Source organism: Panthera leo, chromosome B1 (genome assembly GCF_018350215.1).
Source record: "Panthera leo isolate Ple1 chromosome B1, P.leo_Ple1_pat1.1, whole genome shotgun sequence".
NCBI lineage: Eukaryota > Metazoa > Chordata > Mammalia > Carnivora > Felidae > Panthera > Panthera leo.
In genome coordinates, this window is record NC_056682.1 from 59,915,711 (window position 1) to 59,929,002 (window position 13,292).

The 13,292-nt window shown below is 36.9% G+C and overlaps 1 protein-coding gene across 1 annotated transcript in view; it reads left to right on the plus strand.

The window, feature by feature from the left end:
- Positions 1-241: 241 nt before the first annotated feature.
- The window catches only part of LOC122217724 (probable ATP-dependent RNA helicase DDX60), a 185,359-nt gene continuing 172,308 nt past the window's right edge, over positions 242-13,292 (plus strand). Inside the window, exon 1 of the mRNA XM_042935122.1 lies at positions 242-343. The gene's annotated coding sequence lies outside the window, so the exon portion shown is untranslated. The remainder of the gene's footprint in view (positions 344-13,292) is intronic.

Sequence of the window (13,292 nt, forward strand, 5' to 3'; positions counted from 1 at the left end):
CTAAGGGAGGTCGGATCTGAGCAAAACCAATATGACCTAGACATCGGTAGCAGCAAGCAGCTTCCTCTTCCTGTCCTCGACATAGATCTTTTTCATTGCGGAAATGAGCTTTTATCCGGTGTTCTCCCTCTCTCTTCTCTTGTGTTTACAAAGTTGCATTTATAAATTCATATTTAATTTCCCAAGGTTTTCCATAATCAAAGAAGGTGACATCAACTACGAAGGGGCCTTGGGAATGGAGCGCCTAACAAACTCTTCTGGAAGAAGCAGGGCAAAGGAGACTACCACAGGCAGAAGCAGTTCCTGTAAAGGCAGAATTAGAGGTTCGAAAGATAACACGGAGGTAACACGGATCTTTACGGTTTTGAGTAGTTTCCCTGAAAGCCATAACAGATCAGTCAGTGAATCTTGGGTTTGCAGTTTGAAGTTTAGTACAGGTGCTGGTAGTTGAGGGTGCTAAAATGATTCCAGGATGAGTTTCAGCTTCCAAGGTCCTTACCTCTCTGCTATATCCAAAGCTTTTGGGAATTGTTTGGGATGTATCCTGCCTGATATTCTACTCAGAAACAGGTTTATGTATATATAGCTTCTCTCATTCTCTCTCTCTCTCTCTCTCACTCTCTCACTCTCTCACTCTCTCACTCTCTCATCTATCTATCGTCATCATCTATCCACTTACCCATCCATTTTCTTCCAAATACCATCACGTGGGGGTTAGAGCTTCAAGATATGAATTTGGGAGGATATAAACATTCAGTCTTCAATGTCCTCTTTGGGTGATATTTCTGGACTCCCTGTTGTAAAAAAAAAAAAACAAAAAAAGAAAAAGAAAAAAAGAATGCTAGAAATAGCATACTTACTTCTTTTTCCACCACTCTTTTCTTTTTATGTTTCCTAAATTGGTTAGTAATATTGGTCTCTTTATATTGTCAGTGTTTAAAATATTACATTGCATTCTCTTAAGTTCATTGTTATTTTCCTATAAATTGAGTCTAAAACTTAAAAAAAACAATAAAAATCACTATAACATTCTAACTATATACACATTCATTATGGAGTCAAGTTTTGTAATTAGACCCAAATAGTAGGAAATGTATCCTATGTCATGAAAACTTGCTTATTGTAGACTTTTCAAAGCATGAAAGGATGTTAAAGACATTGGTCATGTGTCAGAGCTTTCAGTGTTCATCATGATGATAAAAGAGCTTACATAAATCAGCTCAAATTATGTCCAGGTACTCTTTAAGCAATTTATGTATTAACATATTTTATCTTGACAATTCTCTAGAACAATATTATTCCAAATTTGCAGATGGGGGGAACTGAAGCAAAGAGAGTAAGCAACTTGCCTCAGTTCACACAACCTATTAGATGGAGAATTAAGAATTCACTTCAATCCAGACATCCTGGTTTCAGAGTTCATGCTCTCATTTGCCTTACTGTACTGCTTCTCATTTCTATTCCTTCATAGCTAAAATGTCTATTTGGCAGATTTTAGATTTTCTCTTTATTTCTGGTGCACTGAAATTTTACCAGGATGTATCTAGTTGTGGGTTTCTTTTTTTCATCAAATGTGCCTTGTTTTACAAGAATTTTTAAAATCTAGGGACTCATATCTTCTTTTAGCCCTGGGTCAGTCTTCTTAAATTACATTTTGTCATATTATATTTTTGATTACTTTTGTTACTCATTTTGGTATCCCAGTTGTTTCCTCCCGTTAAATGGGTTATGTATTTCAATCTATCCTTCAAATGTCCAAATGTTTCCTTGGTTTCTATTTCTTTGTCTTTTCCTCTGTGTTTTGGGAGATTTCTGTACTCTATATTTTAGTCCCCAACATGGGACTCAATTTTATTGTTCAGCAAACTATTTTATATCTACAATTATACTTTTACTTTTCAAGAACCCTTTCTTCTTCCTGTATTTTTTCTTTTCACTAGCAGTATATTCTGCTTCCTATATTCAATATCTTTTTGTTTCTCTATGAGACTACTAGTTGGAATTTTCTATAGTTCTTTTCTGACCTCTAAATCATCTCTTTTCTTATAAAGTAGGTGTTTTTCAATATGTTTACTTATTTTGCTTCTCTTTATTTTTGGTGTTTATTTTCTGTCTGATCATTATTTTCTGTCTGACGATCCTTTTATATTCATATTATAAATAAATGCAGTGGTTAGTAAAATGACTGACTTGGGTTTCCCTAACCTGTTTCTCCCTTAAATAGGATGAAGGCTAATTATGGACTCTTAAGTGTGTGTTTGGGAATTTTTAGGGAAACTCTCCTGTAGATTGTGTGTTTAGGACCCCAGATCATCACACAGAATTTAAAGATTAGCATAAATATCTGAAAATAATTTTTAACATAAATTTTTATAATGGAAATCTTTGAGCATGACTAGAATAATGATGTGTTCATATATTATACTTACATTAGTATTATCATGAATTTAACAACTACAAATGGACTATACTGGTATTTCAGATACCTTGGGTCACTTTATAGTAGATGTCGTAATATTTTGAAATGGTGAACAACTCTTGGGTTAAGTTCCAAATAAGACAAAGGATATTCTTCTTTGGTGTACACAGGATTGCATAAACTCCATTATATCAAAACTGTGTGAATAAGCTGTATTTATAAGTAATATAAGGTTTAATTCTAGGATTAGAAAATTATGTCTATTTGTAATCTACATGAATGTCCAGTGAGGCAGTCAAAATTTGTACAAGATACAGGGAAATTCTTTACAATAGGAACTATCTGTGATTTGCAAGACATCTAATATTTCTGTACCCTACCATTAAATGCCAGCGTCACTTGGAAAATTTTCTAAAATGTCCCTGTAGGGCATTGCCATGTTTGGGAACTGTAAGGCTATAATTTTATCTCCTCCTGTTTGTCTACCAATCTTATCCCATTTTATTTTCTATGGTCCAGGAATTCCTTTTTATTTCCTGTACAATTATGAATACATAATACTAAACATGAGTACATTTTCTGAAATTTCAGTGAAATCTTGGGAGGAAAGGGAGGCAGAAATTTCCTTCATCCTACAGAAAGTCTTCTGTATCTGTTCTTCCCTCTATCTTCCTTCTCCTCACAGACTGCCCAAACCTCAAATGTGCTCAAGTCTTTTCCATCTTAAAAAGACTGGCATGGATTTTGTACTCTCCTCTGCCTAGATTTCTATTTCTATACTTTAACTTAAGGAACAAACTTGTTGAAAAAGTAGATGAGGTTTAACATTTCTGCCTTTTCTCTTTCACTTTTTCTTCAAAACTTTCCTCTTTTACTGTCAGTTTTGCCCTCCATATAGCCATGCTACAAGGAACAACCAATGTCATCTTTCAAAAATATAAATCAGATCATGTCACTCCCTCTCTCCATTGTGCCCTGAACTCTGATTATACTTAGAATGAAATTCCTACTCTATGCCCTATCCTGATGAGTCAACCCTGGCCTAACTCTCCAGTCTCAGCTTATGTCACTCTACTTATTTCCCTCTGCGCCAGTCACAGCCGACTTCTGTCATTTCCTAGAGCATAAGTAGCGTTTTCCCTACTGACGTGCTATTTTGAGTTTCTTGCTGAAATGCTCTGTCCGTGGCCCTGGGCATGGCTGTTCCATTTTTTCCTTCCGTTCTCATCTGAAATGTCATTTTCTTGGAGGTATCTTTCCTAATAATCCCATCTAATTCTTTATAACCCTCTTATTTATTTATTTTTTCATGGCACTTAATAGGGTTTTTAAAAATGTAAATTTTGTTTATTTTTTCCTGTTCTCTGATCGCAGGGACTGCTTTTGTCTTTTGTGTCACTGTATTCTTATCCCCAAGCACAGTGCCTGCCATAGCAGTTGCTCACTAAACAGTTGTTGAGTAAGTGCATTCCGTCCCTTCTATTTCACAGAGCATGTATTTGCTTTGGTATAAATACCTTCCTACTTAACTCTTTCATTTCTTCGTGGCATTTGCCACTATCCTTTTGAAAAGTCTTTCCATTCTGTACTTTTCTTGGGCTTCATTTTCTCTTTTCTGTTTAATCTCAATGACTCATCTTCCTCCTCTAGTCCCTTAAGCATCTGTGTCCTGAGGTGGGGAAGAGCTTAGTACAATTTGAAGAACTAGAGGGAGAACAGCATGGCTAGTCTGAAGTGAGAAAGTGAGTTCTCCCAGAAGCAGATCCCAAGACAAGGGATTGAGTGCAAATAGTTTATTTTAGGAGTGGTGGGGAATTTATTTTGGGAATGGCAAGGAGTCATCGGTAGGCAGATGAGGTAGACAGGAAAGGGAAGGCAGCTTTTAACAGTTTTGTCATGAAGCAGGTTTCACAGCGGGTAACTAATCCTTAATCCTACTGGGAAACTTTAGAAGCCAAGGTAGAATCTACACCACACAAATATTTCACCTGGGGATGAGGGAGCTGGGTTATTTATACGCGGAATTCTGTTAGTGACCCTTTGTACAATTGTGAGTAATTAATTTCCCACGCTTTTTGTCTGAAAGGCAAGCCCATATTCAGAATAGATATCACTCCCAATAAGGAAGAATTGCTGCTTTTATCAGTGTGGAAGGGATCTAATGGAATCAACTTTTCCCAAGTGGCTGGTTGGTCTCCATGGAGGGTAGTACAAGATCAAGGGCTCTACTTAGGTCTCTGCTGCTGGTAGGTTTGATATTCAGCAGTGGAAACAGCCAAAGCACTGTGGTGGAAGAGGGCACATTCTGTTGGGCACTTGCGTAGCCTCCCTCATTGCTCCTACAACTACTCTGTTTACGGCCCATTGCGCAAGCTCTAGGAGGCAGAGGACAGAGACTGGCTGCTATCTACTGGATATATCATCCTATCTACTTGATTGTTTAGGCTCCTGACTAGGGAATGATCTCTAATGGGTGTGAACTTGAGACACAAAGAACTGCACAGTTTGTATCCACTATCGTAGTTTGAGCCACAAACTTGTCTCCTAGATAACTTTGTCTGCAATTTTTCAAACTTGCTTCTTCCAGGCCCCTGATGAACTGGCCAAATTATTTGTTTGTTCCTGCTTATGAGGATGTGTGTATGTGTACCTCCAACCACTTTTCCTTCCATAATCAAATGATGACCAGAAGCACTTCCAGAATCCTGTCCACCAGGAGGATTTCCCCTCAGCACTGTCTGTCATGGTTACTGCTATTTAAGCTTGTCATGCAACACCTGTTCATCTTGGTTTACAACAACATATTGAACTGATAAACCAAGAACCGGGCTCAGGCTTTTTCCCTTCTTCTCTGTCAGCTAGGAGTAGGGGACCCCATATTAGGCCAGAGGTTGACCTGAAAGAGAGAGAGGAATCAGAACAACAGAGGTGACACGTGTTATCTGTTTGTGTAACCCACTTATGCCCCTTGGGTATATTTGGCCATGATCTTTAACGTATCATTTCCATCATTCAAGTGGATACTGTACTGCCTGCCTGTGATTTGGAAGATCTGATGACATTCAGCCTTTGATAGGTATCTCTCATTGCATAGTCACTTGATATGCCATGGTAAAAAACAAAAACAAAAACAAAAACAAATTCAGTTGCATTCAGGGCCAGCAGAATACCATGAGTTGCTGTGTAATAACTTTATGGTATTCCCTAACACGCCCCAACTTCCCAACACTTCTTTGAAGCTCCCCCTCATCAGTGCAACTTTCCCTTTAAAAATTAGCAACCAAAACCCGTCCTCTGATGCTTTTAGTCTGATGATGGCACTCCTGCTCAATGCTCCTGCAGATTTTTGTGCTATGCTACTTCTGTCAGAGTCTTCAGTGGATTGTACTATAATGGTTGATTTGCTTCTCTGTAAAGCTCATGCATTTTTCTTATTTTTTAACAAGCACAACACTCAGCAAAAAGTAGGTGTTCTGTAAATGTTTGAAGGGGGATAGACGTATGAACAAGGAACCAAGCCCAAATGCTGCGTCTATGAATTATTCCCCAACCATCCCAGCCCACAGTGATTTCTTCTATCTCTTATCTACACCAATTTCTGCAATTATCTTTAGTACTCAAGTGACTCACATATTTTTATGTCTGAACCTGAAGCTGGCTCTATTTTCAGGGTTCTTGGTCCCAAGATCCACCATGCATGCTGTTGCCCCAGCTGGGATCCAAGGGGTCATCCTGGATACCCCCAACTCACCCCTCCCTCTCTATATGGACTTATTACCAAGTCATGTCAAATTTACCTTCAAAATATCCCTCAAATAAATCCATATCTCTTAGTTTTAAATATCATATTAAACGCAAACCACCATCATCTTTCCCCAGAACTATTTCAATAGTTTCTACACACCTCCCCATCCAATATGTTCTCTGAATTGAAGCCAGAGTAATGTTTTCCAGATGCAGTACTGTCTAATCAAATTACAACTACCTTAATACCCATCAATGGCTTATCTTTGTTCTTAGGGTGAAAACGAAACACCACTGTAACATTCCTCAAAAGACTCTGCAGAGCCTCTTGTCTCATCTCTGACACAAACTGATTCTTCACTTTCTCTGCTGCAGCCACACTAACTTCTTTTTTGAATCTAGTACTTTCCACCTTGTTTCCTGTCATAGGAAATGCTGTTCTCTATGTCAGAAATACTTTTTTACTGACTTTTTTTTTTTTGACACATTAACTATAAGGCAGTCCTGATTCTTCAGACCTTAGCTCAAGCATTAATTCTTTAGGGAAGCCACCCGTGATCTCTGTGCATTTTGTGAATTTGTGGTTTAAAATTTTTGGTATGATTATTAATGTCTGCCTGTGCATTAGATCTTTTGCTCTGTGAAGGATGTTACCATACCTTTTTTTGTTCATTCTGTTTGTTGTAGGAATAAGTGCATTTCTTATTTTTCTTCTTTTATTCCAGGGCTGCCATTTACATAAAATATAGCCATCCTAGAGGTGCCAGAATAAAAGACATTAGCCATATTTAGTAATTGTCAGTTCTATTCTACAGCCCCAATAGCAGTAACAATCAGTGATTTTCAATCTTGATATTTACACTTTATAAAAAACAACAATCTTGTAAGAAGCTCTGATTCAATATATTAAAAATAATTGGATTGCCATCTCTCCTTTCCCTAACAGTAACTCATAATTAACTTCATCACATAATTAACTCATCATTAACTTCATCACATTGCAGAATCTTCTAATCCTTAAAAAAAGAGACCATTTTGAACCCTCAATATGTAACAGATATATAATTTAGAGTGACATGTTGCCAAAAGCTAGGTAAGTGCTGTTGAAATAAAAAATAAAGAGCTCTGAAATTTTATATTGTGTATTCATATATCTGTAAAGTGACATCACTGTAAAGTGATAAACATATAAGTGATAATTCAACATACTTCTGGGAGCAAGTTAGTGATGGTGGGGAAAACATCCTTTTTTCTGTATTTGTCAATAGCTGTCAATGACCAGATTATATCCTAAATCCCTTGTGCAGACTTGCACACTTGGGATAAATGTCACTTGGTTGTGGTGTATAATTTTTTTATTCACTCTTGGATTTGATTTTCTAGTATTCTGTTGAGGATTCTTGAATTTACATTCACGAGAGAAATATTGGTTAGTAGTTTTCTTATAGTGACTTTGTTGGTTTTGGTATTAGGGTAATGTTGGCCTCATGGAATGTGTTAGGAAGTATTTCCTCTGCTTCCATTCTCTGAAAGAGATTTTAGACGATTGGTATAACTTCTTCCTGACCTGTTTGGTAGAATTCGCCAGGAAACCCATTTGGAACTGGTGCTTTCTATTTTGGGAGGTCATTGATTATGGATTCAATTTATTTAATAGATATAAACTTGTCCGGATTATCTATTTCTTCTTGTGTGAGTTTTGGCAGATTGCATCCTTTAAAGATCAGTCCATTTCATCTAGGTTCTCAAATTTATGAGCACAGAATTGTTAAAGGTATTCCTTGATTATCTTAATCTCCACAGGATCTATAGTGATGTCCTATCATTTCTGATATTAGTAATTTTTGTCCTCTCTTTTTTCTTAGCTTGACTGGAGGCTTATAGGTTTTATTGATTTTTTTCCCCCAAAAAACTAGCTTTTGGTTTCATTGAGTGTCTCTATTAATTTCCTGTTTTTAACTTCATTAATTGCTGCTCTAATTCATATTCTTTCTTTTCTTTTGCTTGGTTTGGATTTACTTTCCTCTTCCCTTTCTGGTTTCCCATGGCTGTGATATATTGACCATAGCCAAAATCAAGAGTTACATACTTAACCTACTCAGCTACTCAGGCACCCCAGTTTTATTCTTTGTTCAATTGTGGTTATTTTATGTTCTATGTACTTTCACATGAATTTTAGAATCAGCTTGACAATTTCTATTTTTAAAAAAAGTTGAATGGATTATAATTGTTTTTCATTAAATCTTAGATCAATTTAGAAAGTTTCAATTCATGAATATGTTATACATCTGCATTTATTAGATCCTGTCTTTTTTCATCATTGTTTTATAGTTTTTAGTGTGGAAGTCTTGCACATCTTTGGTTATATGTATTTATAAATATTTAATGTTGTTGATGTTATCTATTAAATTTCTAAAAAAATTTTCCTTTTCTGCTGTTAGTATATAGAAATATAATTGATTCTTATTGACCGCATATTCTGCAATTTTGTTAATCTGTCTTATTAATTTTAGTCACTCATTTACCTTTCTTAGGATTTTCTACATGTCTTCAGTGAACAAATACATTCTTATTTTTTCTTTTTTGATTTTGTGTCTTTATTTCTTTTTCTTGCTTTATTCCACTGGTTGGTACTTCCAAAGGGTTGAAGTAGAGTGAGTAGGTATCTTTATTTCATTCTTTATCTTAAAGGGAAAGCTTTCATTATTTCCCCATTAGGTATTGTGTTAGCTGTAGTTGTTTTGTAGGTACCATTTACCAGATTGAGGAAATCTTTTTCTATTATTAGTTTTCTGAGAGTTTTTTCATGAACAAGTGTTAAATTTTTTCAAGTTATTTTTCTACATGTATTAAAATTATTATGTTTTTCTTCCTTTATGTTTTTTAACTTAGTGAATTACATTGATTGTTTTTGAGTATTAATTCAACTTTTTTTTCCTGGGAAATTTTTTTTTTCAATATATGAAATTTATTGTCAAATTGGTTTCCGTACAACACCCAGTGCTCATCCCAAAAGGTGCCCTCCTCGATACCCATCGCCCACCCTCCCCTCCCTCCCACCCCCCCCATCAACCCTCAGTTTGTTCTCAGTTTTTAACAGTCTCTTATGCTTTGGCTCTCTCCCACTCTAACCTCTTTTTTTTTTTTCCTTCCCCTCCCCCATGGGTTTCTGTTAAGTTTCTCAGGATCCACATAAGAGTGAAACCATATAGTATCTGTCTTTCTCTGTATGGCTTATTTCACTTAGCATCACACTCTCCAGTTCCATTCACGTTGCTACAAAAGGCCATATTTCATTCTTTCTCATTGCCACGTAGTATTCCATTGTGTATATAAACCACAATTTCTTTATCCATTCATCAGTTTATGGACATTTAGGCTCTTTCCATAATTTGGCTATTGTTGACAGTGCTGCCATAAACATTGGGGTACTAGTGCCCCTATGCATCAGTACTCCTGTATCCCTTGGGTAAATTCCTAGCAGTGCTATTACTGGGTCATAGGGTAGGTCTATTTTTAATTTTCTGAGGAACCTCCACACTGCTTTCCAGACCGGCTGCACCAATTTGCATTCCCACCAACAGTGCAAGAGGGTTCCTGTTTCTCCACATCCTCTCCAGCATCTATAATCTCCTGATTTGTTCATTTTGGCCACTCTGACTGGCGTGAGGTGATATCTGAGTGTGGTTTTGATTTGTATTTCCCTGATAAGGAACGACGTTGAACATCTTTTCATGTGCCTGTTGGCCATCCAGATGTCTTCTTTAGAGAAGTGTCTATTCATGTTTTCTGCCCATTTCTTCACTGGGTTATTTGTTTTTCGGGTGTGGAGTTTGGTGAGCTCTTTATAGATTTTGGATACTCGCCCTTTGTCCGATATGTCATTTGCAAATATCTTTTCCCATTCCGTTGGTTGCCTTTTAGTTTTGTTGGTTGTTTCCTTTGCTGTGCAGAAGCTTTTTATCTTCATAAGGTCCCAGTAATTCATTTTTGCTTTTAATTCCCTTGCCTTTGGGGATGTGTCGAATAAGAGATTGCTACGGCTGAGGTCAGAGAGGTCTTTTCCTGCTTTCTCCTCTAGGGTTTTGATGGTTTCCGGTCTCACATTCAGGTCCTTTATCCATTTTGAGTTTATTTTTGTGAATGGTGTGAGAAAGTGGTCTAGTTTCAACCTTCTGCATGTTGCTGTCCAGTTCTCCCAGCACCATTTGTTAAAGAGACTGTCTTTTTTCCATTGGATGTTCTTTCCTGCTTTGTCAAAGATGAGTTGGCCATATGTTTGTGGGTCTAGTTCTGGGGTTTCTATTCTATTCCATTGGTCTATGTGTCTGTTTTTGTGCCAATACCATGCTGTCTTGATGATGACAGCTTTGTAGTAGAGGCTAAAGTCTGGGATTGTGATGCCTCCTGCTCTGGTCTTCTTCTTCAAAATTACTTTGGCTATTCGGGGCCTTTTGTGGTTCCATATGAATTTTAGGATGGCTTGTTCTAGTTTCGAGAAGAATGCTGGTGCAATTTTGATTGGGATTGCATTGAATGTGTAGATAGCTTTGGGTAGTATTGACATTTTGACAATATTTATTCTTCCAATCCATGAGCAGGGAATGTCTTTCCATTTCTTTATATCTTCTTCAATTACCTTCATAAGCTTTCTATAGTTTTCAGCATACAGATCTTTTATATCATTGGTTAGATTTATTCCTAGGTATTTTATGCTTCTTGGTGCAATTGTGAATGAGATCAGTTTCTTGATTTGTCTTTCTGTTGCTTCATTGTTAGTGTATAAGAATGCAACTGGTTTCTGTACATTGATTTTGTGTCCTGCAACTTTGCTGAATTCATGTATCAGTTCTAGCAGACTTTTGGTGGAGTCTATCGGATTTTCCATGTATAATATCATGTCATCTGCAAAAAGCGAAAGCTTGACTTCATCTTTGCCAGTTTTGATGCCTTTGATTTCCTTTTGTTGTCTGATTGCTGATGCTAGAACATACAACACTATATTAAACAGCAGCAGTGAGAGTGGGCATCCCTGTCATGTTCCTGATCTCAGGGAAAAAGCTCTCAGTTTTTCCCCATTGAGGATGATGTTAGCTGTGGGCTTTTCATAAATGGCTTTTATGATCTTTAAGTATGTTCCTTCTATCCCGACTTTCTCAAGGGTTTTTATTAAGAAAGGTGCTGGATTTTGTCAAAGGCCTTTTCTGCATCGATTGACAGGATCATATGGTTCTTCTCTTGTTTTTTATTAATGTGATGTATCACGTTGATTGATTTGTGAATGTTGAACCAGCCCTGCAGCCCAGGAATGAATCCCACTTGATCATGGTGAATAATTCTTTTTATATGCTGTTGAATTCGATTTGCTAGTATCTTATTGAGAATTTTTGCATCCATATTCATCAGGGATATTGGCCTGTAGTTCTCTTTTTTTACTGGGTCTCTGTCTGGTTTAGGAATCAAAGTAATACTGGCTTCATAGAATGAGTCTGGAAGTTTTCCTTCCCTTTCTATTTCTTGGAATAGCTTGAGAAGGATAGGTATTATCTCTGCTTTAAATGTCTGGTAGAACTCCCCTGGGAACCCATCTGGTCCTGGACTCTTATTTGTTGGGAGATTTTTGATAACCGATTCAATTTCTTTGCTGGTTATGGGTCTGTTCAAGCTTTCTATTTCCTCCTGATTGAGTTTTGGAAGTGTGTGGGTGTTTAGGAATTTGCCCATTTCTTCCAGGTTGTCCAGTTTGTTGGCATATAATTTTTCATAATATTCCCTGATAATTGTTTGTATCTCTGAGGGATCGGTTGTAATAATCCCATTTTCATTCATGATTTTATCTATTTGGGTCATCTCCCTTTTCTTTTTGAGAAGCCTGGCTAGAGGTTTGTCAATTTTGTTTATGTTTTCAAAAAACCAACTCTTGGTTTCGTTGATCTGCTCTACAGTTTTTTTAGATTCTATATTGTTTATTTCTGCTCTGATCTTTATTATTTCTCTTCTTCTGCTGGGTTTAGGCTGTCTTTGCTGTTCTGCTTCTATTTCCTTTAGGTGTGCTGTTAGATTTTGTATTTGGGATTTTTCTTGTTTCTTGAGATAGGCCTGGATTGCAATGTATTTTCCTCTCAGGACTGCCTTCGCTGCATCCCAAAGCATTTGGATTGTTGTATTTTCATTTTCGTTTGTTTCCATATATTTTTTAATTTCTTCTCTAACTGCCTGGTTGACCCACTCATTCTTTAGTAAGGTGTTCTTTAACCTCCATGCTTTTGGAGGTTTTCCAGACTTTTTCCTGTGGTTGATTTCAAGCTTCATAGCATTGTGGTCTGAAAGTATGCATGGTATAATTTCAATTCTTGTGAACTTATGAAGGGCTGTTTTGTGACCCAGTATATGATCTATCTTGGAGAATGTTCCATGTGCACTCAAGAAGAAAGTATATTCTGTTGCTTTGGGATGCAGAGTTCTAAATATATCTGTCAAGTCCATCTGATCCAATGTATCCTTCAGGGCCCTTGTTTCTTTAATGACCATGTGTCTAGATGATCTATCCATTTCTGTAAGTGGAGTGTTAAAGTCCCCTGCAATGACCACATTCTTATCAATAAGGTTGCTTATGTTTATGAGTAATTGTTTTATATATCTGGGGGCTCCAGTATTCGGCGCATAGACATTTATAATTGTTAGCTCTTCCTGATGGATAGACCCTGTAATTATTATATAATGCCCTTCTTCATCTCTTGTTACAGCCTTTAATTTAAAGTCTAGTTTGTCTGATATAAGTATGGCTACTCCAGCTTTCTTTTGGCTTCCAGGAGCATGATAAATAGTTCTCCATCCCCTCACTCTCAATCTGAAGGTGTCCTCAGGTCTAAAATGAGTCTCTTGTAGACACCAAATAGATAGGTCTTGTTTTTTTATCCATTCTGATACCCTATGTCTTTTGGTTGGCACATTTAATCCATTTACATTCAGTGTTATTATAGAAAGATACGGGTTTAGAGTCATTGTGATGTCTGTATGTTTTATGCTTGTAGTGATGTCTCTGGTACTTTGTCTCACAGGATCCCCCTTAGGATCTCTTGTAGGGCTGGTTTAGTGGTGACTAATTCCTTCAGTTTTTGTTTGTTTG